This window comes from Bombus flavifrons, chromosome 16 (genome assembly GCF_040668555.2).
Source record: "Bombus flavifrons isolate JBK064 chromosome 16, iyBomFlav1_principal, whole genome shotgun sequence".
NCBI classification, from domain to species: Eukaryota; Metazoa; Arthropoda; class Insecta; order Hymenoptera; family Apidae; genus Bombus; species Bombus flavifrons.
Window position 1 is genome coordinate 4,679,311 of NC_138457.1, and position 27,639 is coordinate 4,706,949.

At 41.6% G+C, this 27,639-nt stretch overlaps 1 protein-coding gene across 2 annotated transcripts in view; it reads right to left on the reverse strand.

The window, feature by feature from the left end:
• The window catches only part of LOC138188154 (GATA-binding factor C), a 173,364-nt gene that overhangs the window by 117,635 nt on the left and 28,090 nt on the right, over positions 1–27,639 (reverse strand). For both annotated transcript variants that reach the window (XM_069129672.1, XM_069129670.1), the window contains exon 2: positions 13,276–13,351. The gene's annotated coding sequence lies outside the window, so the exon portion shown is untranslated. The remainder of the gene's footprint in view (positions 1–13,275; positions 13,352–27,639) is intronic.

Sequence of the window (27,639 nt, forward strand, 5' to 3'; positions counted from 1 at the left end):
AAGGAAAATATCCGAAACCGATCGGAAGTCGAGTTGTAAGAGTCAGTCTTGAAAAGTCACGCTTAGAGCTCGGAAGCAAATTGTGAACAAAGTGTTAGAAAAAAAACAAAGTTCTTTTTATTTTTCACCTTAAATTTCTTTTTTTATTTTTTTTTTTTTTATTTTGTTATTTTACGTGACACCATCGCAGTTGTATAAAATCGTTGCTCTATTTTTACGTCTGTGGCGGCACTCGACCACGAAACTTTCCAACAGCTTCACGACACAAAGCGCAATACCTTCAAAGCGTAAGGCCGACATGCCTAATGTCCCATCTATATCCCTACGGTTCTTTCGCCGAATATTCGGAAAAATGCGTACGCGGCAACCATCGCGGACATCTAATAAACGCGTGCGTAGTGGCGATATCGAGCAGCAACAAAGAAAAGAATTCGTTTGGTTTCGAACCAAAGATTCATTCTGCTCCGAGCTACGAAGTGCGACAGGTTTAGCGTCATAGCGAAGCAAATACTATTCCAGAGACGTGGTTATTGACTCTTGTTAGTTAATCGTTAATCGTTAATTGTTGATCATAAATTGTTGACTGTTGCTTGGTAATAGTTTAATAAACTTTTTTGTTGAACATCAAGAGTGTTTCTTGTGGGCACCTTTACCACCGACTACCTCACGTTAATCGTTATTTGTTGTTGATAGCTAATCGTTGATCGTTAATTGTTGTTGATAGCTAATCGCTAATCGTTAATTGTTGATCGTAAATTGTTGATTGTGATTGGTAATAGTTTAGTAAACTTTTTTGTTGAACATCAAGAGTGTTTCTCGTGGGCACCTTCACCAACGACTGCCTTACGTTGATCGTTAATTGTTGTTGATAGCTAATCGTTAATCGTTAATTGTTGATCGTAAATTGTTGATTGTGATTGGTAATAGTTTAATAAACTTTTTTGTTGAACATCAAGAGTGTTTCTCGTGAGCACCTTTACCAACGACTGCCATACGTTGATCGTTAATTGTTGTTGATAGCTAATCGCTAATCGTTAATTGTTGATCGTAAATTGTTGATTGTGATTGGTAATAGTTTAATAAACTTTTTTGTTGAACATCAAGAGTGTTTCTTGTGAGCACCTTCACCAACGACTACCTCACGTTAATCGTTATTTGTTGTTGATAGCTAATCGTTAATCGTTAATTGTTGATCGTACATTGTTGATTGTGATTGTTAATAGTTTAATAAACTTTTTTGTTGAACATCAAAAGTGTTTCTCGTGGGCACCTTCACCAACGACCACCTCACGTCCATCTACTTTCTCCGATCGCTCCCTTTTCTGCCCTTAAACTGTCCCGGTTTTTTCTTCGAGGGAATCTTCAATATTCTCACGGGTTTTCACTTTGGAGCATTCATCGGATGATTCATCGAAAAACGCGGTTTTCATCCGAGCGATCAGCGGACCAGGCAGAGATCTCTGCTTCCGATGAATTCAGTGGACGATTTATTCGGTGAGAAAAAGGTTACGAAACGTAAAAGCTCTTAAAATTTGCAATTAGCTTGCTACGAAATGACAGTGATCTCTCGGTGATTGTCGCTTTTCTTTGGAGAAAATTGTAAAGTGAAGGTGTCTATTTCTGCGTTTTTTTAGGTAAACGGAACCTCGTTAACGCTGTCACGAGACTCGATTGTCGTGATTATGTCGGTAAAGTGTGAGGCAAATCGCGAAATCTACGTAGAAGCTATAAAACACTTAACCCAACAGATTTTTCCCTTAAATGAAATACAAGGAAATAAATACACAACATTTTTCGTTTTATATTATTTTATGCCATTTAACGATAGACGCACAACATTTTTTGTTTCATATCAATTTTCACAGTAATAAAACGAACGCATTTATTATTTCCTTGCAACAGGTAAGAAACTTTCGGGTGAACCCAGGTCACATTTCCTAGGGATCATAAAAGTACTCAAACAGTGAGTTACTTATCACATTGGTAAACTCGATGCACGCATATGAATTTGTAATGGCACATGAGTAAAGGACAATTCAAATCATGTTGTTGTTTTGCTTCGAAGTATCAAAATCGTTAGGACACAAGTAATGTAAGAACAAATAGACTCCAGCCAAAACAATGTCGCCGCTACGCATGACCGTCGAACAAAGACGAATTTGAATCTGCCGCCATTCCCCCCACCCCCGACCAGTATAAATAAACCGACGCAACCGAAAAGAGTTTAGCGTCTACGAATATCTACGAGTATCTACGAGCATCTTTCTGTATCAACGAGCGATCTAAGTGTTATCACGTGTTATCTACCGAGTTATTGACGAGCATTTACAGAGTATTTATCCGCGATTTTATTTTGCGATTTATACTCTGTACTAGGGACTCAACGAATATAGGCTGTAGACCAATTTATTATTTTTAAATATATTCGACGGTTACGACATAATAGAATAACCTCCAATAAATCTCAGGTATACCTGTCCTCTACAAATTTAATATTATATACTTAGAAATAATTTTATAGATGTATTGTTATATACTTAGAATAGGTATTTATGGCGTATACTAATTTCCCATTAAATATACGCGTTATTAAATGTTGCGTAGTTTCTCTGCCTCTTTAGGTTTTCAGAATGCCTTCGAATTTTCCCGATATTTACTGATCCCAAAAATAAAACAATTGCATTGTTATAGCTCTAATGAAATGCTCGAGTATTTTACGTAATGCGTGTTAAATAAATAAACTAAAAATTCTTTAGGACAGATACCTTCGTGACTCAATATACACTTACCAAACACATACATAAACAGCACACCTATAATCACTGTGAATGAATCATCAAGATTCACGTGATGAATCATGTGACGTGTAACGACACAAAGCGAGAAGCTACGAATTCGGCTGTACTGGCTGTCAATGTCTTCGTGGAATACGCGAAGAGAAAAAGGAAGAACGGGAAGGATAAAATAGATCGCCAATCTCGCAGCAGTTTCGAGATAAGAGAAGAGAAGCGAATTTCGAAATGGCAAGGCAGTCTCGGTGCGCTGGTTGGCGAATTAATTGAACAGCGTATTTATGCGTGCATTATGCGACCTGCCGAGGGATAAGACTTTCGGCCAGGCCCGCGGCTAATTGAAACGCCACTGTACACCCGATAAGCCCGATTGCGACGGAGAGTTATGAGACAATATTATGAGGCGTCGTACGTCAAGCTGAAATTAATTTCGGCCATCGCTTCGCTGGCTACAGATAGCACCCAGCCCGTCTCTATACGTCATCGCGATGCAACCGCGATCGTTTCCAGGCTGCGCTCCTTTCCGCTCGTTATCTCGCCGCGCGTTAGAATCGAAGGAAAGCGGGATATATTAGCTGCTATCTAGGAAACTTCTAGGCAACCTGTTAGCCACGGCGGTGGAAAAATCTGCTCGATGTTTGGTGCAGATGGCCGAACGACACCCTCGAGGGTCGATAAAATAATTTCAACGTCAACACGGCGATTTAACGTCTCCGTTTACGCGGCTGCGAACAGATGCGGCTGTATAGTTCGATTCGGTCGATCGACCTCCGCGGGTGGTCTCGTCACGGGGCTGAAACCGACCCTTAACGACCGGCCTGGGGCCGCGAAGCGGTCGTAGCTGCGGTCCTTAAGCGAATTTGCAAATCGCAAATGGCGCCTGCACGATGCTGACAGTGTAAAAGCGTCGAAACGCGGACGAAAGGCGAGTTTTCTGTTTCGTTGATTCTTTTCTGACGTACAACGAAATACGAGGCTTGGTGCGCGTTAAAAGGTTCCATTTAACGTAGTCGTATTCGGTTCGATGTTACGCGCGATTCTTACGAGAAGATGGCGAGAACTGCGAAACGTGGAACGAGCTAGCTAGTGTTGGTTAAATTAATAACGAGACGAATTGATTTCGTTAACTATATTTACAGATATTTTTGTCACGTCCCGTGACCCGCGCGTCCCGTGGCGCGAAAACGGAATCGATGGATTCCGTCAGATCCAGACGGTTGTAACTTCAAATTGAAAGTATTTGAGCAGTATTTGAGGTGAAAGGCAGTTAAAGTCGCTAAAAGCTATATCTTGCGAAAACCCATGTTTTTATATTTGTCTAATTATGTTTCTGTAGCGATGTTGGGACAATTTAAATTGTAAACAAAGTCGGCAGTTGAACTAACGTTGGGAATCTTCCCGAACATTTTCAAAAGAAAGACCCCGATGTTTTTCATCTGCGACAGATATAAATAAGTGTAGCGACTCAGAGAAGTCAGTAATAATAATTACCGAATAATAATAATTACCGTTCGTCTATCGAGTAATAATAGTTATTATCGTTAGTCTATCGAATTATTATCATTTCGTTTATCGGAGAGTTAATCATCATCTTGTCAACCGAAGAATCATTATTTGTCAGCCAATTATCAATATTGAAATCGAGTAAGATTTGAATAAACCACTACATATTTCAAATTTGTTTACGAGCAACTTTAATTCTCTCCCGTGCCAGTATTCCTGCACCTAGCAGGTTAGCGGAAAGTGGAGCTTATTACCAGTTGAATTTAACGCCAGTTAACGCTATCTTCTCGTTCGGCAACCAAATAGAACGTAACAGTTTTAAAATGTAGAATACAAAGTTAATCGCGAGCCTTGCTCGCTCGATGCTATTCGTTGGAAGATTGCGCGATACTGCGGTATTGATACTAATTGTTATGCTGATTTCGTTAGACTGATTCGTTATACTTATACGCTCGACTGATAATCTCCATGACTCGATACCGATATTGATTCGCGCGACTCACTAACTGAGTTTGGAAAACATGGTCGTCTATTTATACTGGTCGAGTGGGGGAGGTTTGAACTTGTCGCTGGTTGTCGGTTCCACGTAGCAGCGAAATTGCTTTGTCCAGAGTTTGTTTATTATATTATGTGTGTCGTACAGTGTTAATCCTCTGTGGCAACAACTATGTGAGGCATCTTCAAGGGATATACAATGCTTTAGGTAAAAACGATGGTGAAACAACTGCAGAAGGAGTTGATAGCCACTTGTTTTCGAGAAAGTAATAAGCTTTTATCGTATCGTACTCTATAAATTCTTCCAATATTCTATTATTCTATATTCTATTCTAATATTCTAATATTCTATCTTGATAAATTTTCGAAAGTAAGCTTAGGAGTTGAGTACTTAATTTCCCGTTGCTTTTCAGGTTCAACGACGACGTTCACAAGGCGAAGGTCGCAAGGAATTTCACTAGAAGCTACTTAACCATCCATCCGTTTACTGGATCGTTGTCGACCATTGATTTCAAGTAATTTTTCATTTCCCTCGCATTTTTGTTTAAATTCCTCTCCGCTAGAAACAACCAAGATGACGCGATGATAAGAACTGGATGATACACCGGCAACTTGCAAAAGCATCGAAGAACGTTCCGGGATATTTGGAAGCTTGAAATCCTAAGAGAAGGCTGCGTACGAAGACTCGAACGACTCGTTACGCGGATAAAAGAAAAGCGTCGATAAAAATAAGATCGCAGACGGAGAGCTAAAAGATGGCTGCGTAAACATTTGTGCGTCCGCTTTGCTGAGCCAGCGTGTCTCGCCGTTGGATTTATGCCAGTCGAACAGGTGAATTTCATGGCCAGACTTGCTTCCTATGCGAAACAACACTTGGACATCGGTTGGACTCTTGTTCGTCGGATTTGCTATCACCGGGATCAGTTAAGGATCTTGACGCTTGACACTTCCTGCGCCACACTCCGATGAAGACTGTCCCTGATGCGTGAAGACGTAGGGCCAATTACTCCGCCGTATCTCTAGAGAACGATCTACTATGTTGTAGCGTCTAGCGAACCAGCGTTTAAGAAAATTTCGAGAAGCGGCCGGGACAGCGAAAAGTCGATACGAAGGAGGATAGCAAGGGACGAAGGAAAGAGAGAGGCGATGGCTTGGAAAAGTCGGAGCGAGATAAAAGGCGCGAGCGCGAAAGAAAATTCGATCTCGGCGGAGGGGTTAGGTTTGGTGGAGAAGGAGGAGGAGGAGGTGGAGTGGAAGCGGAGCAGGCATAAATCAGACGGGCACCCGAAGGTACCGCGGAATACAAAACAGAAGAAAGATCGCGCGAGCCCGTTCCATTCTCATCGACCCTCGAGTTCGCCAGCGAAGGATCTCAGAGCGGCCGACTATTTTCCAATAATTTAGCCCGTAGAGAGGGGGCCGCGCTGGGTGGCGGTTTTCCGGCAGGGGTAGGTGCTGGTGCTACTGGTGCTGGAGCGCACAGGACTGACACTATCGCGGCCATAAATACTGGGGAGCAGCCTCTGACGTCACCCGGCGAGGGCCCGATATTATACTTTATCTCGAAACTAATTCCCCGCGACCAGATTTATTGCAAGAAAGGGGTGAAAAAATACACCTTCTCCGTCCCCGCCCTCTCACTTATCTGCCTGATGGAAAAGTAACGAGTGGTCTCTCGCGTTTTCCTCTCGGTGCTTAGAGCTTTCGCTCTGAAAACCCAAGAACCTCGCGTCCCCAGGACGCTACCGCGAGTCCCGCACCGGTGTACGCTTTATTTTCGGGTGTCTCTCCGACAGAAGCCCGGAATTAGCCGCGGAAAAAGAACATTACGAGTTACTTGGTCAGCGTAGGAGCAGGCTGCTAAGTCTTCCATCTTTTTTCTTCTTTTTGGCTTTAGAATAGTAGCGGTACAGGAGTCAAAGGACGACGCGAGTCGAGAGCGACTCATGCTGTTGTTTCACCTCAGGACATTGACTCAGCCTTCACGCGGAAATGTAATGATAAACAAACTCTGGGCAGAACAGTGTCGCCGCTACATGCAACCGTCGAATGAAGACGAATTCAAATTTTCCGACTTCTCCCCGACCAGAATAAATAAACGGACGTGATCGCGAACGACACACAGTATCACACAGCATCACGAGTATCTGACAGAGTATCTCCGAGTATCTCACGAGTATTTATCGAGTTACGCGACGAGCATTAACGAGTATTTATTCCACGATTTTATTTTCCGATTTATACTTTGTACTAACGACTCACGTATACGGTTTTACGTTAAATTATTATTTTAAATACAGGGTGGTTGGTAATTGGTGGTACAAGCGGAAAGGGGGTGATTCTACGTGAAAAAAGAAGTCGAAAATATAGAATAAAAATTTTTTCTTTTTTTAAATTTTTCCATCGAGACAACGATCTACAGTGAGGTCCGTTATAACGCACCGCACGCGTACCGAACGAAAATTCAAAGTCGATTTTCTCGAAAACAAAGCCTCGAACGAAAAATTTTTATTCTATATTTTCGACTTCTTTTTTCGCGTAGAATCACCCCTTTTCCGCTTGTACCACCAGTTACCAATCACCCTGTATTTATAGCAAAAGGACATTGGCAAAAAAGTTAAGCTTATAGCTTTGGCTAGAGGCTACAGGTAACATAAATAGAAACCTGTTTATTGGTTCCTTTGTTCCTAGACCTTGCAACCCAAAACATGATGTATATTCAAGGGCATAATAACATGCACTGCTCCTTATTTAGAATATTTCTGCGTAATAGCAGTCTGCAAGTCACGGATGTACATAAATAAAGATGATTTTCTTGATGTAGTTACTTCAACGGTGCTCGTTTGAAATAGCAACGGGTAAGAATAGAAGTTTATCCTAGAAAACGTATGTCGATTAAATTTCCACGGGAGATAACAAATTGAACATTTTGCACGCCTCAGCTACCTGCTTCTAGCGTTGAATCAAATACGCACCGGAATATATTCAACGGAATTGTTGAACAATCGCCTGCCATCTATCGCTAATGGAATTGTTATTCTCTTAGAGGGTAGGATTCCTGTTGAATCTGAGCAGAAACGCGAACTCGCAAGGGTTTAAGACTCAGCGCGATATTTCTTCGCACGATAAACTCGGGTTTTCAAGGTTAGAAGGAGCAAGTGACGAACCACGAAGAATGCAAATAGCGTCCGATCTGAGCCTCGTCGGGCAGGTTTATCTCGCGGCTAATTCCGCGCGATAAAATTTGTCTTTATGGAGACTTTTAATTTTCTGCGGAATTCAACGCGAATCGATATCGTTATCCTCTTCTTTTTCTTCTTCTTCCTCTTCTTGTAGCCGTTCATCGTGGTCGAATGGAGCTGCTCGACGGCGTATAAATAATCTTTCCATTTTTTGTCCGTACGTCGTTGAGATTTCGTCGAACGTTTCGTTCGGTCCTGGAAACTTTATGGGAATTTCCCTGGCTTTTTGTTGTTTTTAATTCGTCCGCCGTTGCCGGAAATATACGAGCAGCAGCAGGAGAAGTTCTGGAGAGGATGCCAGCCAGGACGGCGGCCATATACAGACACCGATATATGTATATCAGAGATATCGGCGTTATCTGCCACCAGATATATCGAACTCGTATACTTCGGCAGGAGGACGCGACCGGAAAGACATTTTTACGAGGAGCCTGCGGGATATGCGTACAAATACTGGCAATATATCCTATTGCCCGACCGCGGCAGTCATTCTCCTGCGTGAAATATTTTAAGCGAAGATAACGATTCCATTATTTTATTCCATCCAGCGCCGATCCTACGCCATCTTTTTAATTAAATAATTAGACCGGCCGAAAAATTTGTTTATGGACCTCCACTCGACGACCATTCGATGCAACGATAAACTGGCGAGGATCGCGGATAGCACCGTATTAAACTTGAAAAGAGAACCGTCCTCTGTTGACCCGGGCGGGAAAAAAGAAAAAAAAAGAACAAGACGACGCGAGGTCGTAGAGAGAACCGGAGGGTGTCGGGACACGAATGGGTGCCCCGAGGTGGTCGTGGAGAGCGCGCACACGTAGGAGGAAGCCGGAGGCGAGTCGCATTTTACATTTTTACTCCACGCTCTCCTTTTTCCCCTGGCAGCCTCCATTGCCGCCGAGCCGGTGAACGAACGAGCACACGATCAACCCCCGACACACCATCCCACCCCCTTGGCTGCCCGTATTTCACATTCAAAGCGTCCCCCAACGAGGCCACCGGACTCACCCCTTCGCGGCTTCCTGGACAGGCTTCCTGGCGTATCTCTGCAAGGAATATAAAAACGCGGCCGGTGCGTGGGGGTTGCTCGTTTCTCTGTCTCCGTCTATGTCTCTGGCTATGCGTGTGTGTGTGCGCGCGCGCGCGCGTGAGCATACACCGGCGGTCGCATCCGTGGATCGCACCTGCACGCGCCGCTGCACCGGCTTTAATTTAGAAAATAATTAAACCGCAAAATTAAACGAGCCTGCACTCTTCTACTTGCAGGCTGTCCCCCTCCCCCCGGCCATCCTGCCATTTCCAGCGCGCCTCATCCTACCGTTCATTCGCAGGCTTCCTTTCGATTTTGTAAGTTTCCATTTTCATCCACCACTAAATTTCCCTCTAATTCCTCTCCGTTTTGCCTCTCGCCATTCCCAACCCCCTTCCATCGAGTGCCGGCTGGCTGCCTCGTCGCATCCTCCACGCTGTTCCATCCCTTCGGCTCCGTCCCCTCGTCTTCCGCCGCTGTTCGGTCGGTTCTTTTTTCCACGACTCACGTACCACGAAGGGGTACACGCCAGATAGTCGAGTCTATCTGTGGCCCTCTCGTCGCGGCAACCCCTACCGGTCCGCCAGAGAAACGCGCATCCCGTATGTGGGGACAGGAACGTGACTGGACGCGTGGGAAGGGGTAATTGGAAGTACAAAGAGAATAGACACGGATAACCGATGTCTCCATTAAGCGTTCGCCGATTGCGGCCTGCACGCTCCACTACGCTCCCTCTTTCGCCGCGGTGGCTGAATTCGATCAGCGGTAATTGTACAACTCGCGGCCAACGCTTCTCTCGCAGCGAGTCGTCTTCGTTCTTTTTCCTTCCCTCGCTTCTTCTTTTTCCTCTTTTTTGGTCCCTGGTCGACTCGTGGGTCGTTTTAATGAAATCGCGTTCAAGGATTTGTTTCCCATCCTCGCGGGGCTTTTTCCTCCGACACGCGGATCCACCGCGTGCATTTTCTATCGCTGCAGGAGACTGAATTTATTTCTTATCGGCGAATTTGTTTCTTGTTGCGGGACGAGCGAAAGAACGCAGCTTAAGCCGTGTTTCAACATCCGAGATCAACATCCGAGATCAACATCCGTGAATCAACAGCCGAGCAACTTTTTGTCGCCTCTGGTTCCAAAACGCTTTCGACGAACGACAACTCGTGCAAACGTTTCGTCCACACTGAAGCAACGCAATTCCACCAACGTTTGCATTTTCTTTCGATTCCTGGACTGCGTTTGTTTCCAGCGACAGGTTATCAACGTTCCAAAGCAGAACTCGGGACGACCGAAGAAGAACTTGCTCCTTGCACCTGCGTTTTCCTTATCAACGACGACAGAAGAAGAACCGAGAAGTGCGAGTTTCAACGAATTTACGTTGTCAGAGATTCGCGAAGCAGCACTTGTTAAAAGATGGACATCTTCGAAACTGTGCAGAACATCAACGCAAAGTCACAGTGGCCCCGTTGTTTCTCCCAGCAACGATAATAATTTCCCACTTCTCTTGCATCTGTAACGGCCCGAATGAAAATAGCGGACGAGCTGCGACACGTTCGTTGAGCCAACGAGAACACGAAGAAACTTGGAGAAACGTCCGACCTTCTCGGGAAACACGAAACAGCAACACAAAGTCGCTGGTCGTCGCCTCGGTGGGGATGCGGCTTTAGACTATTTTAGGGCCGACCTATATAGCGGCGTTATCCTGCCGCGAGATCGCAGGATCCTCGACATCTTTTGCCACGACTCCTCTAGCACCTACCTTTCGACGAAATCTCTTTCTCCCACTGGAATATCGAGATGAAAGACGAGTTTTTTCCCTCGTCTTTGAAAACACTACGCGTGTTTGACAGCTTAGCCGTTGTAGCATCGGATACTATCTCGGCTCTTATCAGGGCAAAAGTGGAGAGGATCGAGGCAAAGGCGGTTAAGAGAACACGACACCGGACAGAGGAAAACGGAAAATCGCAACGTGCCAGAGGAAGAGAGGTAGAGTTGGAAGGCATCGATGTTTACGGAGCTTAACGCGACCGGACATTGTCGAAACAGATTAGCAACAATGCGCTTGTATTACGCGGCTCTCGTTATATCGGCGCCAACTCTTTTTGTTGGCAAGGATTAAGCAGGATTCTTCACAGCGGGGGTGCACATCTCGGGATACTTCAGTTTTAACCGGAGAAAAGTGGAGCCGCCCACTTCCATTCTCCACAATACCTGAGACAATGCGTCGTCCTTGCTGTAAAAGCTCCTGCACGCAGGATTTCGCGATCCTGTCACGGGATAACGCGTTCCTCGCGACCAACCTTTCACCGGATTCCAGTTTTCTTTCCTTTCTCCTCTCTCTTTCGTGCTTTTTGTTCGGGTCGTGGTAAAAAGAAATCACACGGTGTTACTTTAACTACAAAATACGCTGTATGTTTTAAGGTTAAGCCAACAGTTTCTCTTCGGACCGGATCCGTTTCGTTTCATAATTTCAATAGCAAGCGATGTATCTGATGTATCGGAACAAGCAGAGAATAGTAAATTTCGCAACGATTTAACTCTTCGGGGATTTGCAAGCGGACTCTTAAATTTGGGAAACTTTGAAAAATCTCTTAAAGGGGTGTTCTGAATTAGAATGTTCTAAAACGGCGTCCTTTTGTGGTTTTTTTTTAGAAATGAAGTTATTGAATTTTCAGGTATGGTTTCATATATATTTAACGAATACAAAAAAATTTTTTTAAAGTACAAAAGAAAATTATAACAGATTTCTAAGTCTGTTTCATGGGCTGCAGCTTTCGATCTGCGTGAAAGATCCACTTCGTAATTCTTGATTGAAACGAAAAACCAAAAAAGGATTAAATTATTATATATTTTCCTTCTGGATGAACTAAAAAAAGGCAGAAAATAGTGTGAAATTAAAATTTTGGCGGATTTAAAGAAAAAATGTGTTTTATAAAAAGAAAGAATAAACTTCAAGGTGCTATAACAATTATTTAAATAATCTTTCTGACGAACTTTTTTAGTTCATCGAGAAGAAAAATATATAATAATTTAATCCTTCTTTGGTTTTTCGTTTCGGTCAAAAATTACGAGCTGAATCTTTCACGCCGATCGAAGGCTGCAGCCCATGAAACAGACTTAGAAATCTGTTATAATTTTCTTTTTTACTTTAAAAAAAATTCTTTTGTATTCGTTAAATATATATAGAACCATACCTCAAAGTTCAATAGCTTCGTTTCTTTCTTTCCCTTCTAAAAAAATCACAAAAAGACGCTGTTTTAGAACATTCTAATTCAGGACACCCTCTTAAACGTGTAACTGGAAAGGTATAACGTAGCAAAAGCTCCGATAAGCGCGGTAAAACCTCAGTCGTACGGAGAACAGGAAAAGTTCTGTTAGTATTCGTTAACCACATAACAAAATTGTAGAAAAATTTTGACGATGTATTAGGTTGTCCGAAAAGTGTCTTTCTTCTACATACGCGTCTTTTGCAACGATGCATATTTATACAAACATGAAACCTAATCTATCGAACATTGTGATCTTTATTTTCATAGAACAAAATGGATCATACGTAATTCGATAAAATAATTTAAAACGAAAAATGTGCGTCCATTAATTGCGTATAAAACGAAAGACACTTTTCGGACGACCTAATAACATCGTAGATCTACTTGGGTTCCGTTAATTACTCAATCGGTTGAAAATTCGATTAACTGCTTCCGCGATATTTACGCTTCCATTCTCTTCGTGTTAAAATTTCCACAAAGAAACTTGTGTTAAGGTTGGAATAACACGGGACTGGAGCAACGATGGAGACCGTACCGCGTCGCAAAATTTCGTCAGGTTTTCCAAGAGCTTAGCGCGGTAACGAAATGCAGCGTAGACACGAACGACTCGGTTAGGCTAGCGGAAATGCGGAAATAAGCTTGACCATGGCTGGTCAATTTGAAAAACGCTCAGCCACGCGCGCGGTAATTAGAAGCGAGCAGGAAGCAAGCTTGAGGCGAGCTGCGTGTCTTGCCGTGCGATTGTCAAACCGACTAATTGCTGTGTGACGACACCAATCACCGTGCACGATTATTCGACACTTTTCCTTCTTCTAGGCGAGGGAAACGTTACGGCGCGAGTTGCGCGCTAGCACACCGCATTAGCATAAAGCAGCGCGTGTCGCCTCGATTAAACTGGATTCGACGCGGCGGTATAGATAAGCGAAAGCAAAAGAGGAGGACGAGAGACTCACCGTTGCGGCTCAGGTGTCCCCGAATCGGGCTGAATGCACCTGCATGGTCGAGGTATCACGGCTCCGTGATCGGCATCTGCAAGCAAACGATATTCGATATTATTACGTGCCTGCAGGATCGTTTGAATATCATCGACTTATGCTCGCAATTTCCTCCTAAGCGGAAACCGTCAGCCGCGCCGTCTTCGTTAACGAATCGATCCCTCGCCTTACTTTTGGATCGTAATCTGCGTTAAAGCGGATTGGATTTGCGGAGATAGTCGAATAGAGAGAAAGAGAGAAAGGGAGAGAGAGCTATCTAAGAGAAGCCATCGCTAGGAACGTCGTGGAGGTACGAAAAAGGCTCGGTGCCCGGCTCGTTTGGCGGCTAGATATCCGCGAAAAGAAAACGTCCGTGGAGCCGGGAGTTGCATCCTGTTATCGCGCCGCGCTTCCACCCCTCCCGTCGATCACGAAATTGCCCAAAGCGTTGCAATAAGCTATAAAGATACCGTGTTGGATACTGAGCCGTGCACGCGAGCCCTTCCTTATAAAGATATGTGTATCCTGCATCGAGAATAATTATATAGAGGAGGCCGGTGCACCGTCCGTGAACCGGCAGATTCGTAGCGTAGATGCACCCTCGATGCAACGTATTCCTGTACTTTTTTTTTTCTCCTCGTTTCATTCTTTTTTCTACTCTGCCTTTCTTTTTCTTCTTCTCTTCGCTAGCGCTTCTCCAACTTACGCGTGGACGTTTCTTTTTCTTCTTCTTCTTCTTCTTCTTCTTCTTTTCTAACCCCGAAGCTTGCGCTGGATTTGTGGAAATTGAAATTCGTTAATTTGTTAAACGCGGAGGAAACAGGCTTCCGGTATAGCCACGTGCATCGCTATGGGACGTTCGTTTCATCGAGGGAACAAACGGACACGGATGGAGGAAGACGAACAGGTCTGGAAACGAGGACGAAATCAAAGGGACACGGTGGAGCGAAGCGCGAGAAGGAGAAACACGATTCGTTGAATGCTATCTATATTATCCGGCAGAGCAAGGGTTCAGCCCGGTCGCGGTGTTTGGCGTAGATCGAGATTATCTGCAGCGGTATCTGAGGCCGCGGTCGCCGAAAAGCAAAGGGTGGAGAGGGTTGAAAAGAGAGACAGAGGGCGAGATTATCGCCAGATACGTTTGTGAGCACGCACGTTTGCTCTCCAAATCTAATGTGACGTCTGCGTCACGTAGCTCTCCTCCTATTCGGTCCTTCCATTTCCCTCGGCCTCACACGACCAACCCCTATGTGGTAATCGTGGCGAATACACCGTTCAAATGTCCTGCGCGACCAGCTTTCTCCGCATGTGGGACCGGTAGGTTTTAAACGATCGTTGCATCTCGATCTTCCAAGGTAAATGTAAAACCTTGCTAAATATAGCGGTTCGTCAAAATATTCGTACATTTGTGCACATCTTTTACGAACATGTTGCATGCGTTGTACGAAACATTCGTTGTACGAATTTCATTAGTATCGTAATAAAAAGATATTCAAATATCAATCGTGGTAAAATGGTAAAACATCAATATTGGAAAAATGCGAAACGTGTCGGGAAATGTACAGACGAGTTACTAGATATTTAGTACAACGTATTGGGTGTGTTGCAGGAAACATTTTGGAATTTCATTAATATCGTAATGATACTCAACAATCAATCGTGGTAAAATGGTAAAGTAGTAACATCAATATTGGTAAAATGTGAAACCTGTCGGGAAATGTACAGACGAGTTACTAGATATTTAGTATAACGTGTTAGGAGTGTGGGAGGAAACATTTTGGAATTTTACTAGTATCGTAATGACATTCAACTATCAATCATGGTTATATCGGTAAAATGTGAAACGAGTGGCGAAATGTATAAACGAGTTACTGGACACGTTTAGTACAAATATGTACATGCACAGCTACATACACAGGTGTTTCGTAGTCTCTTGGGGACCCGCCTTGGCGATAGATTTTCCAGAAGGAAACAATTGAAAAAGTTCCTGTAAACGCAACGTCTAATTTGACCTTGTTTTCCAGTTACAGTTTCTTCTTCAAGGAGCTACAGTCGTGTCACAAAGGCATTCGTACAGCCTTTAAAACTAATAATTTTTCAAAAATTATATCAAACAATTGGATCGAACGATTTGAGTTTTTTTAGCTAAAAAGACTAGTTCATCGAATAACGCGTAAAAGATATTTAGAGGAAATTGAAATTGATAGGAACGGAGATAGCAAACATCAGCTTGTACGACTTTCTTACTTGTTTAAAAATCGAATACTTTCGTGACTGACTGTATAACCGCATACTTTCTCAGAACGTGTCGAAAACGACCTCCTTACATCCGAGCACAAACCTGGAGACGTTTTACCATCAACCGTCTTACCCTTTTCATTCCTCAGGGTATTATCCTAATTTCCTGAGAGGCCTATTCAATTCTTTCGAAAGGTATTTCCACGTTGTTAACGAGCAAATTACTGCATCTTGAAATTTCCTATGATTCGAAAACAAAGTCGAATAGGACATACGTTCATTTTCTTTTTATTTATTTTATTTCTTATTGGTTGAATGTCATTACGATATTAATGAAATTCCAAAATGTTTCCTGCAACACACCTAACACGTTAGATTAAATATCTAGTAACTCGTCGATACATTTCCCGACACTTTTCACATTTTACCAATGTTGATGTTTTACCATTTTACCATTTTACCACGATTGATAGTTGAATATTATTACGATACTAATAAAATTCCAAAATGTTCCCTGCAACACACTTAACACGTTGCACTAAATATCTAGTAACTTGTCTATACATTTCCCGACACATTTCGCATTTTACCAATATCGACGTTACCACTTTACCATTTTACCACGATTGATAATTGAATATCTTTTTATTACGATATTAATGAAATTCCAAAATGTTTCCTGCAACATACCTAACACGTTGTACTAAATATCTAGTAACTCGTCTGTATATTTCCCGACACGTTTCGCATTTGACCGATATTGATGTTTTACCATTTTACCTTTTTACCATTTTATCACGATTGATAGTTGAATATCTTTTTATTGCGATATTAATGAAATTCCAAAATGTTTCCTGCAACATACTTAACACGTTGCACTAAATATCTATAATAGTAACTCGTCTATACATTTCCCGACAGGTTTCACATTTTACCAATATTGATGTTACTATTTTACCTTTTTACCACGATTGTTAGTTGAATATTATTACGATACTAATAAAATTCCAAAATGTTCCCTGCAACACACTTAACACGTTGCACTAAATATCTAGTAACTCGTCTTTACATTTCCCGACACGTTTCGCATTTTACCGATATTGATGTTTTACCATTTTACCTTTTTACCATTTTATCACGATTGATAGTTGAATATCTTTTTATTACGATATTAATGAAATTCCAAAATGTTTCCTGCAACATACTTAACACGTTGCACTAAATATCTATAATAGTAACTCGTCTATACATTTCCCGACACGTTTCACATTTTACCAATGTTGATGTTTTACTATTTTACCTTTTTACCACGATTGATAGTTGAATATCATTACGATACTAATGAAATTCCAAAATGTTTCCTGCAACACACCTAACACGTTAGATTAAATATCTAGTAACTCGACGATACATTTCCCGACACTTTTCACATTTATAGAATTCATCCCGATGCTACACGACACTCTGTATATTTTGCAGAAATCGCCAAGTGTTTTAACGAGCGATCATCTACGATGACATTAAGACGTCTCGATATTCAGTAGGGTCGTTTTTAAAATTTTAAAATTACATGCTTAACGCGAGTCTATTCGTACTGTATACTAATTTTTTACTATACAGGCTGTGTCATCTAAGAGTCGTTGACCGAAATATTTCCAATGCTATCATTTATCATGGGACAATGTTTCGGATAAATGTTGAATGGCTTCAAGGGGGGCACGTTTCCACGTAACGACGTTAGTTGTATAGGTGTGCCCGTAAAGGTCACGCGGAGGGTACATTCCCTTTTTTCAATGGAATCGACGAGGAAAGACGCGAGACATTAATTTTACATTTGTTCCTCTTGCCTTTCGTACGATAAATTTTACAAACTAAAAATCAAAATATCTACCGAACCAATAATTTTTCGATCTAAGTCGCTTGATCATTTTCTGTTGAAAATCTCGAGTTTCATCGATCAATATATTTAAAGACTGTACTTTGCGTGATCTTTATCCAACGTCAAAACGTGTCCCTTCTGAAGCCATTCAACTTTCACCTGAAACACTTTCCATACAATTAACGATAAATAATTATTGAAAATATTTCAGCTGAAACTTTCAGGTGACTCAGTCTGCATATAAATTTACAGCAAACATCTTGCAACTTGCACGCATATCTTCAAACTGAATTTAAATCTTGCCAATACAATAGTTTGATAACAGTGGCAACGAAATATGAAAATGTTTTACGCTCTTGACAATATGTTACGCAAAATGTACGAATACTTTTGTTAGCTATTTTTGGCGTACGTGAAACATTTACCGCGTTGAAGATGCGACGAGATTGGAAAGTTACAAAAGTGCCGAGACTCAAGGTGCACCTTAATCTCTCTATTGTTTCGATTCATGGAAACTATGGGTAAATGGTAGATTTGGGAAAACACTGAGTGCATCTTAAAGCAACACGATCAGCCTCTTTAATCGCGGTCAAATCCGGGCCCGTTACCTGAAAGTAGAGCGGATTTTGAAAGCCGGAAGGGAGCCCGACGAGATTTGCCAGTTGGCACCTGACTACCTAGCCCCATTCTTTCCCCGTTTCGATGGAACAAATTGCGTTAACGACCCGATGATGATAATCGTTTACAAACCCAACAACTCTACGTCCTTGCTTATCTGTTTGTTTTACTTATTTACCAATTTACGAGCATTAGCCTGCTGTTACAAAGAAAGGGAAAAGTCAGTTGCTACGTTAAATATGTCGGTAATAAAAGAAACAAGAAACAGCGATATGAATTTATCTATCTGTTTTATCCTAAAATTGGTGCAAACCAGGCGAGGAAGATGTCAACTTTCTATTCCTAATTTCATTTGCGATCTAAATCTTAGAATATTCTTCCGTTTTAATCCACTGAAATTTCCATAATAAATGGCATTGCAGAATTTCACTTATTTACCAATTTACGAGCATTAGCCTGCTGTTACAAAAAGATAGAAAAATCAGTTGCTACGTTAAATATGTCGGTAATAAAAGAAACAAGAAACAGCGATATGAATTTATCTATCTGTTTTATCCTAAAATTGGTGCAAACCAGGCGAGGAAGATGTCAACTTTCTATTCCTAATTTCATTTGCGATCTAAATCTTAGAATATTCTTCCGTTTCAATCGACTGAAATTTCGATAATAAATGACATTGCAGAATGGTTTATTTTGAAAGCGACGCAAGTCCATTTCCCGTAATCTGTATAGTCTGTCGAAACAGTCGAGCGCCAATAATCGAAAACAGGTGATATTGAAATTTAGTAACAGTGTTTTGGTTTTCCCGCTCTTATTTATAAACGAAAGTAGATTGAAGCATAGAACGTAGATTTTCGGCGATTAAAGTTTAACGAATGCTACTCACTAATTTCGAAAGTAGCTTGTAAGTCTGTTCGCGTCCTTGAAAACAGATATTGGTCTAATTAATCGTCGAAAATACTATTTGTGTAATGAATTCACGTTTACTTAAACACATCGCAGGGACGTGGTCGAGCTAAGTAGACCTTGTCAGGACTTTTCGGTCGATGGAAACTCGAACGCTTGAACATTTCGAAACTGAGGAAAATGCACTCAAACTGCGTCTGTTTCATTTATTCCATTTATTATCGTAATTTCGAACGATGAGAGCGAACAAAAATATTCCAACACTTGAACCGTAAATTGTCAAGGTACGTGTGAATTTTTCCAAAAAAATAAACCTACACCGCTTTCCATGTGACAACTCATCAAGCGTTAAATAACCGCAAAACTGATCGCCCGAACTTATTTATAAGAAGAAGCAAACGGAAGATCGACTCGGTCTGAAATACCATTTACTTACGTAATTGCACATTCTGCTGACGGGCCAAGTCTGACATCAGTCACGAAGCTGAGAACATGGAAGACCGGGTATTGCGTAAGGAACGCGAACGACCATTGAAACGAACAAGCCCAAGTTCTCAAAGTTCCATAAAGAATTTTTTCAGCGAAAGGATTTCCGAAAATGTCACGCTATCGAAAGCCACGTTCGAGACACTCGTTCGCCTCCTATGACTGAGAATTGTCAAACACGTAGAAATACAAAATTACTACGAGACGTTCTCATCGCGTGACACTTGCGTACGTGAGAATGAAAGTCAATTTACAATGGAAAACGACGAATATAATCGGATTATCAAAATCGTTGTGTATCTTGTTCTATTGAAATGTCTCACTACAATCATCGATTTGGCCAAACTGTTAAGTAGATGACATTTATACTGTACGTGTGAAAGCGAGCGTCAAAGGACGTCCAGGTCTCAATTGAGACAAAAGCGATTAAAAGCGGTCAGAAGTTGTTTAAAAGGCGTTAGAAGTGATTAGAATCGTCAGAAGAAAAGAAAGGAGCTAACGAGTAGATTGTCTCTGTACTCTTCAGAGAGTAACGTACATGTAGAGCTGAATAATTTGTAAACAGACTTTAAACTATTTGTTCTTCCAAATCTTCTCTATACCTTAACACAAACTTATCCCTTTCTGTCCTGCGATAGTAAACTCATTCCTCGAGATACTATGAATTGGTTACTTGTTTCACGTACTCACGTGCACGTTAACGATGCAAAAATTCGCGCCACAGCCAAGTACACGTTCGTCAGAGTGACGAACCATGGCACGTTCGATAATCGAAGGTGTTGCTGCGACACGTGTGCGTCTTGCAGTCGCTTGTTCTTACTTGCGTCCTTGAGTCGATCGATTCCTCGAACGAGAGACGCGCCAGTGACGAATATCGCTGGCAATCCGTGCTTACGAAGCCCAACCAGTGTCCCGATTCGATGTCAGCTCTAGGAATTAACGTATCAGGCTGGTGGAATTTAATTAACGCGATCTTGACCCGACAGACACCTCGACTCGCTCGTTAATTGATTTACGAGCACCCATTCGCGGTCTTCGTCAACCTGGCATACTTGGCCACCAACGATCTTCGTTCTTTACCATTTTTTACCGCGCGCCAGAGATTTAACGATTTACTGGGCTTAAGTCTCGTTCGACTATGGGTTCACTGAGTGACCAGGCTTCGCGTTATTCTTCGATAAAGTCTCCGGTTGCAATGGCCGCCGTGTGATAACTCGAAATTAAAGCGTTTCTGATACCAGATTTACGAGCATCGAACTGTAGCGGCACATGAGTAGAGGACAATTCAAACGATGTTGTTGTTTTGCGTCGGAGTATCAAGATCGTTAGGATACATGTAATGTAAGTGTTACGTTCTATTTAGTTGTCGACGAGAAGGTAGCGTTAACTGACGTTTAATGCAACTGGCAATAAGCTCCACTTTTGGTTAAACTGCTATGTGCGGGAATACTGGCACGGGAGAGGATTAAAGTTGTTCGAAAGTAAATTTACAATGTGTAATGATTTATTCAAATCTTACCCGATTTCGATATTGTCAATTGACTGACAGATTGACGGATATAAAGTTCTTCGGTTGACAAAATGGTAATTCTTCGGTTGACAAAATGGTAATTCTTAGGTTGACAAAATGGTAATTCTTCGGTTGACAAAATGGTAATTCTTCGGTTGACAAAATGGTAATTCTTCGGTTGAAAGAATGATGATCCTTCGGTTGACAAAATGATGATTCTTCGGTTGACAAAATGATGATTCTTCGGTTGACAAAATGATGATTCTTCGGTTGACAAGATGATGATTCTTCGGTTGACACAATGATAATTGTTCGGTTGACACAATGATAATTCTTCGGTTGACAAAATGATAACTAACTCTTCGATACACAAAATAATAACTAACTCTTCGAATGGTAATTATTCGGTTGACGAACGGTAATTGATTAATATTATTCGATAGACGAACGGTAATTATTATTCTTCTTATTCAATAAACGAACGGTATTTATCGTTCTTACTCGATTAACGAACGATAAATATTCTCATTACTGACTTCTCTGAGTCGCTACATTTATATCCGTCGAAGATGAAAAAACGTCGGGGTCTTCCTTTTAAAAATGTTTGGGAAGATCCCCAACGTTTGTTCAACTGCCGACTTTGTTTACAATTTAAATTGTCTTAATATCGTTATAGAAACATAATTAGGTAAATATAAAGACATAGTTAGATAAGTTTTCGCACAATATTAGCTTCTTTAACTTCACTTACCTTTCACTTCAAACACTGTAAACACGGTTTCAAATAAACGTTTTAATTACCTTGATTTCAAAGAAATGATCAATTTTACTTTCTAAGAATAAATAAACTCCGAGCAAAACAATGTCGCCGCTACGTGCAACAATCGAACGAAGACGAATTTGAATTTTTCGACTCTCCGCCGACCAGTATAAATAAACTGACGTAATCGAAAAGAGTTCAGTATCGACGAGTTATCTAAGAGTTATCAGGAGTTATCTACTGTGTTATCGACGAGTATCTAGCGAGCATCTACCGAGTATTAATTAGCGATCTTACTTTGCGATTTATGCACTATACGAGCGACTCAGCGAATATAGCCTGTATACTAATTTATTATTTTAACCCATTTGCATCGAAGCGCGAATTAATCCGCTCGCTGCGATTGCTTTTTATTTCAGTCGTCAAGTATTCTTCAGATGTGAGAGATCACGTTTGACCCGTTTCTCAGCATCTCGCCTATATCAGTTTATTGTATTGACCATTTTAAAGAATTCCACGAGAAATGATATGATCTAATTTCTTTTTTTTTTTAAATAAATAATTTTTTCCATTTTGTGAAAAAAATTTTTTTTCACTTTTCCAAGGTTCATGCTTTAGCGGCATCTATACTAATTAGGAATCCGTTAGGCTTTTTTGTTTCAGATGACCAGAAGGGTTGAAATCATGCACGCCAGGGCACCCTTCTTTTTTGGACCACCCACTTTGCCAGCTCATAACTTTGTGAATTTTGACTTTTTCTTTCGGTTAATTATTTATGTAATCTTAAAATATCAATAAACAAATGATAAAAAAATGGATAGTAAAAATATCTTTTGTTTCGTTTGTACAGAGCTTCAAAAACCGCCCGAAATTCATGCCTCTAGACTAGAATACCCCCTTAAGTAGAGCCATGATGTAAATGTGTTAAATATATTCGACGCTTTCAACAACAAGCAATAACATTTAATAAATCTCACGATCAAACATCCTCTATACACGTCTTGTACAATCGTATTACTACAAATTTACCATGAATTTTCCTTTCTTGCCATCGTCGATCGATTGAAAAGTCGATCGCGCGTCCTGTCACCGATAGAATCGACCGGAGCAAGATATTAAAATTATTGAGATATGTATAATTTTATTTGCTAGACTAGGTTAGCTGCGTAGTAGTGATACTTGGATGTGAATATCATTGTGTGAAAGTATGTGTGTCTGGAAGACAAATGAATGTAAACTGTTCAGTTAACAGCGTGGTATGGAAGAAGATGAGACGCGTGCAAGTGTGTATCGATGAATATCTTTGAAATCATCCATCGAATAAATATATAATTATTCTAATGTTAATTCTAAGTGTAAATTTAGCGTTCCTATACCATTATTTCGGCTATTAAGATCCAAAATTCTCAACACACCTAATAATATTTGACAGAGTTTATGACCGGATTAGAGTTAAGACTGGGAATCTATTTAGTCAACTTGCGTGCGGTTGCTCTGTGTGCAAAAAAGTGACTTATAACGTCGAATACACAAGAGGAAAGGATAAAAATTTTCGTCGAAACTGCTTGTTAACCCTTTGCACTCCTATGTCGAGTGTGTCTCGACATTAATTTTTATCTCAGGAGCTCCTTTATCGAATCTCACTCGACATTCTTTCGTGTCCACTTATTTTCGTGAAACGTGCGAAAGAAAAGCAGGATTGGAAATTGTTTCCAGATATATGATACACTTAAAAATTACAAAATACAACAATAGTATAAAACTGGTATTTAAGTGAATTTCTTTCTTCCTTTATTTATTTAAATTGTCTTATTTCTTGGTTAAAGTAAATTTTAAATAAAACACTTAAAAGCTGCTGACAACGAAATTGATATAAAATTCGCAGTGCAAAGGGTTAACGTACGTTCGCCCTGCAAATGTGTATCGATGAATATCTTTGAAATCGTTCATCAAATAAATATATAACTATTCTAATATAAATTCTAAGCGTAAATTTAGTCTTCCTATGCCATTATTTCAGCTATTAAGATCCAAAATTCTCAACAAAAATACGGAGGATCGAGCGCGCCAACCAACGATCCATTTGAATTTGTAAGCGAGCTCGGTGCATGGTGCGTTATCACGCAGGCTGCGTTTCCTACGTAATATCGATGCGGTTGGCCGATGAGGGAATTTCACGCTTAGCGCGTCGCCCTTGATAATACTAACAGGCGAATCGAAACTGGTCTTCGATACCGCGGAGAAATCGCGTCTCGTAAATTTCGTTCGATCGCCAACAATCTTTCGAGATTTCGTAAACGGTCGTGCGAGTGTCCGCGACAAAATTCGTGGCGAAACGCCGAACCAGAACAACAATCGCGATCGCGATATCGTTCGCTCGTGCAGGTTTCAGCTGGGAAAGCGCCCGATGATTCTACAGCGACCGGTAAACTTTCCTTTACGTTCATATGTAGGCTGAGCCAGGTAGAACGGAAGATGTAAATGTGTCTGCTACTGTGAAAGACAGGAAAAAATGTCAGAGAGGAATGTTGTGCAGTTCAATGGGATGAATATGACGATACCCACAGATGGCTTGGTTGACGTTATCTTCGAGGTCTTGCAAAGGTCGTCGATGGTTTTTTAAATGTTCTAGGCATCTTTGAATTCACTTGGTAGTAGCTGACGTAAAGACCAACTCAACGATGTAGGATATTACGACAGAAATCTGTGCACGATCGAACGAAAATATCGACGATGCAAAGTTTGCATTCCCCGGTCGTTAGGTTTCGTTCGTGTCAACAGCGAAAGGCGATCTCTAAACGTGTACCAACACGATTATCGATGAACTACAGGTATACGCAAGGTTTCATCGTCGTCGAATCATCGCGACAACGTATCAGTTCATCGATGTACTTTCGATAACGCATCGAGGAAACGTTGTCGGTGCAAACAGGCGCAACTTCTGCAACACGTTGGCGACTTTCGCGACAATTTGGAAATCAGCATCTAATCGTCTCCTCCTTCGAGCGACGCGCCGTCAAGCATAAGATACATCTGATACATTGCCACGATAATTCGACGACGATACACGTACACTGGAGGCGAGCTGATCGCACATTGTCGGTTCTCAATTAGAAGCCGGCGAAGCGATTAGCGGCGCGAGCCAGCCGTGACAAGCGAGCCTACGTACGTTGCAACAACTTTATGGCACGCTCTAAGCGCAGTGTCGTGAATTCCAAGCGTCGCTACGAACAAATAAATTGCGTATAATAAATTGGTGGCGCAACGAGTTCGAAGTGCGAGTTTCGACCGAAAAGAAGAAACGAAGGATTCGATCGCGATGCGTTCTCGATGGCCGAAATTCGAGGAACACGAGAACAGGCAAAAAGAGAAAAGAAGAGGCCCGGTGCCGCGAATCCGGCGCGGGAATCTCGATTCCAGCAATTAATTACGACGTAGCGAGACGCGACACTTCATCGACGTCCTGTCAGCGATTCTTTCCGGCTCGGTCGACGCCAATTGCGCGTTAAGCGGAGGGCCTTGTTTTTTCCCAGCAGGAGCAAGCAGCGCTTCTTAGGATCGTCTGGTTATGCACGCGTCGGCGGACCGCGTGCATGCAGCTTCCTTTGCGCATGTTCCCGGAACACGCCCTCCGGTTCCTTCTTCATTTTCTTCCCTTTTGCCCCTCGTAAATGGAACGTGCACTGGTATCGTGGGTGGTAGCGCGAGGATCGAACCGCGTTTCGGAGGTCGACGCGAACTTGGCCGATTCCATCTATTTTGAAAAAAAAGGCGGAGCTGTGCGCGTTTTCGATCGGAACGACGCGAGACAAAAACGAGCCGAGGTCTGCTGTCGGTTTTCGAGAACCGATTTTACGACGGGCGCCATGAGTGGCGGCGCCTGGTCGACTGCACGGCCGAGACCGAAACCGATTGAACGACGCATCGGTGACTTTTCGACCTAAACGGCCCGGCCAATTGCATCGTTAACGGTAACGACGGTATTGCCTCGACCAACGGCGCTTGTAAATTATCTACTTTACATGGAAATGACGTATCCTCCGCTTTCACGAGCGATCGATTTACGACTCGAGCGGATGTAGGGTAATCGCGAGCGCACTTTCCTCGTTGCCATCCTAAGAATTTTCGACGAACATGAAATTCTAACAAGTACAGACCGCGGTTTGTTAGACATTTATGAGAAATTTAAGGGCAGCAGAATGTACAGAATGCGCGTGATTTGGAAAATAAAATTATATCCACGTGGTAAATTACAGCAGGTGAAAGAAACGTCTACGTAGGTTGCTCGTTACTTTGCTCGTGGTCCTAGAAATATGAATTTAACGTAAACGTCCGCAGTTTAATTATGAAGTATCGCTCAGTAAGCCCTAAGGTATCGTAAAACCGCGATCATTAACACATTGTTGACCGGCCACGAGTTAACTCGTGTTTTCATGGCCAAACGTTGCCGACCGGCCACGAGTTAACTCGTGATGCTTTTTTTTCGCATCAGCGTCGTTTTCTCAGTGCGCTATTGAAGATGATACAGTGCAATTGTTGGTCAGCATACCTGAAGCTGTGTCTCTCGCTTATAAGACCCGTCAAGTTGCGTCCTTTGTTGTAAAAAAATTTCAACGATGACGGAACGTAGCAATGAAGAATCTTTCAATGAATTTTAAGCGGGTGTTTTATCTGATAGTCCGAGTGATTGTGAATCAAATTGTGGTGACTTGGAAAACGATACTGTATCAGAAGATAGTGAATCTGATATTAGGCCAGCAAAATATCATTAAACCTACGTGCATATTACAATACAATGAGCGCATGAAACAGGTAGATCGTGCAGATCAGTTTTTGGCGAACAGCAGTATTTTACGAATAACTTTAAAGTGATGCAAAAAATTAGCATTTTTTCTGATAAACTGCACCTTGTTCAATGCATATAAAATGTACTGTACCGATCTGCCAGAAAATAAAACAAGATACAAAATATTTCTACTGGGAGTAGAATGGATAACTGTTGATTCTAAAGAAAGCAGCATTGCACCTGACAATTCTCGAATTTCTAAGACAGCTCTTTATAATGATGCACCTGCAACTAAGGGACCACGTGTTAACACTTTGACTGCCACGTCGAAATCACACGTTTTGCTGAAGACACCACGGGAGTATTTTTATTATTCGAAGCATATAATGACAAAATAATAATAAATTGATGATATAAGAAACTTTCTTCCCCAACGGACCGTTTATCTCGTTGATGGTCACTGGTGACCACCGTGGTGCCTTGGTAACAGTTGATAGCGACATATTGTAACAAGGCTTCGTTTATTTCAACGAACCATTCGCATTTGTTATTTCGTCGTATGCAAAACGTGCAGAATATATCGTTGAAAAGTGTAGAAGATATTAGTGAACAGTATTACGATTATTTTTATGATTTCGACGAAACGTTCGGCTGAAATGGTAGAGGTAAAAAAAATTATGTTTCTGATAAACCAATGGTAGTGGTAGATCACAAGAGAGGAAAATGTGCTGTAGATTTATTAGATCAAACGATAGCATATTCTACACCACATAGAAGAACCTCGAGTGGTATATAAGATTAGCTTTAGAGTTATTGTTAAATACATCAATTTCAAACGCGATGATACTCTATAAACAAGCAACAAAAACAAAAATCGACGTATCAGATTTTAGAATGGCACTGGCAATGCACCTTACACAGTGCCATTCGCCACAGCCGTGAAATATACTTATTCGACAAAGATTGCGACACGAAATGCAGAAGAAAGAAGGGCAAGCGTACCTGGCACGAAAATTTTGCAGAGAGTGGTATAAAAAAATGTTAAACGTTTAGAATCAAAAATTGCTAAGAATCGGACCAAAAAGGTGACCACCTATTGCCCAGATTGTATCAACGAGCCACATTTATGTTTGAAGTGTTTTAACACAGTGCATCGTTAG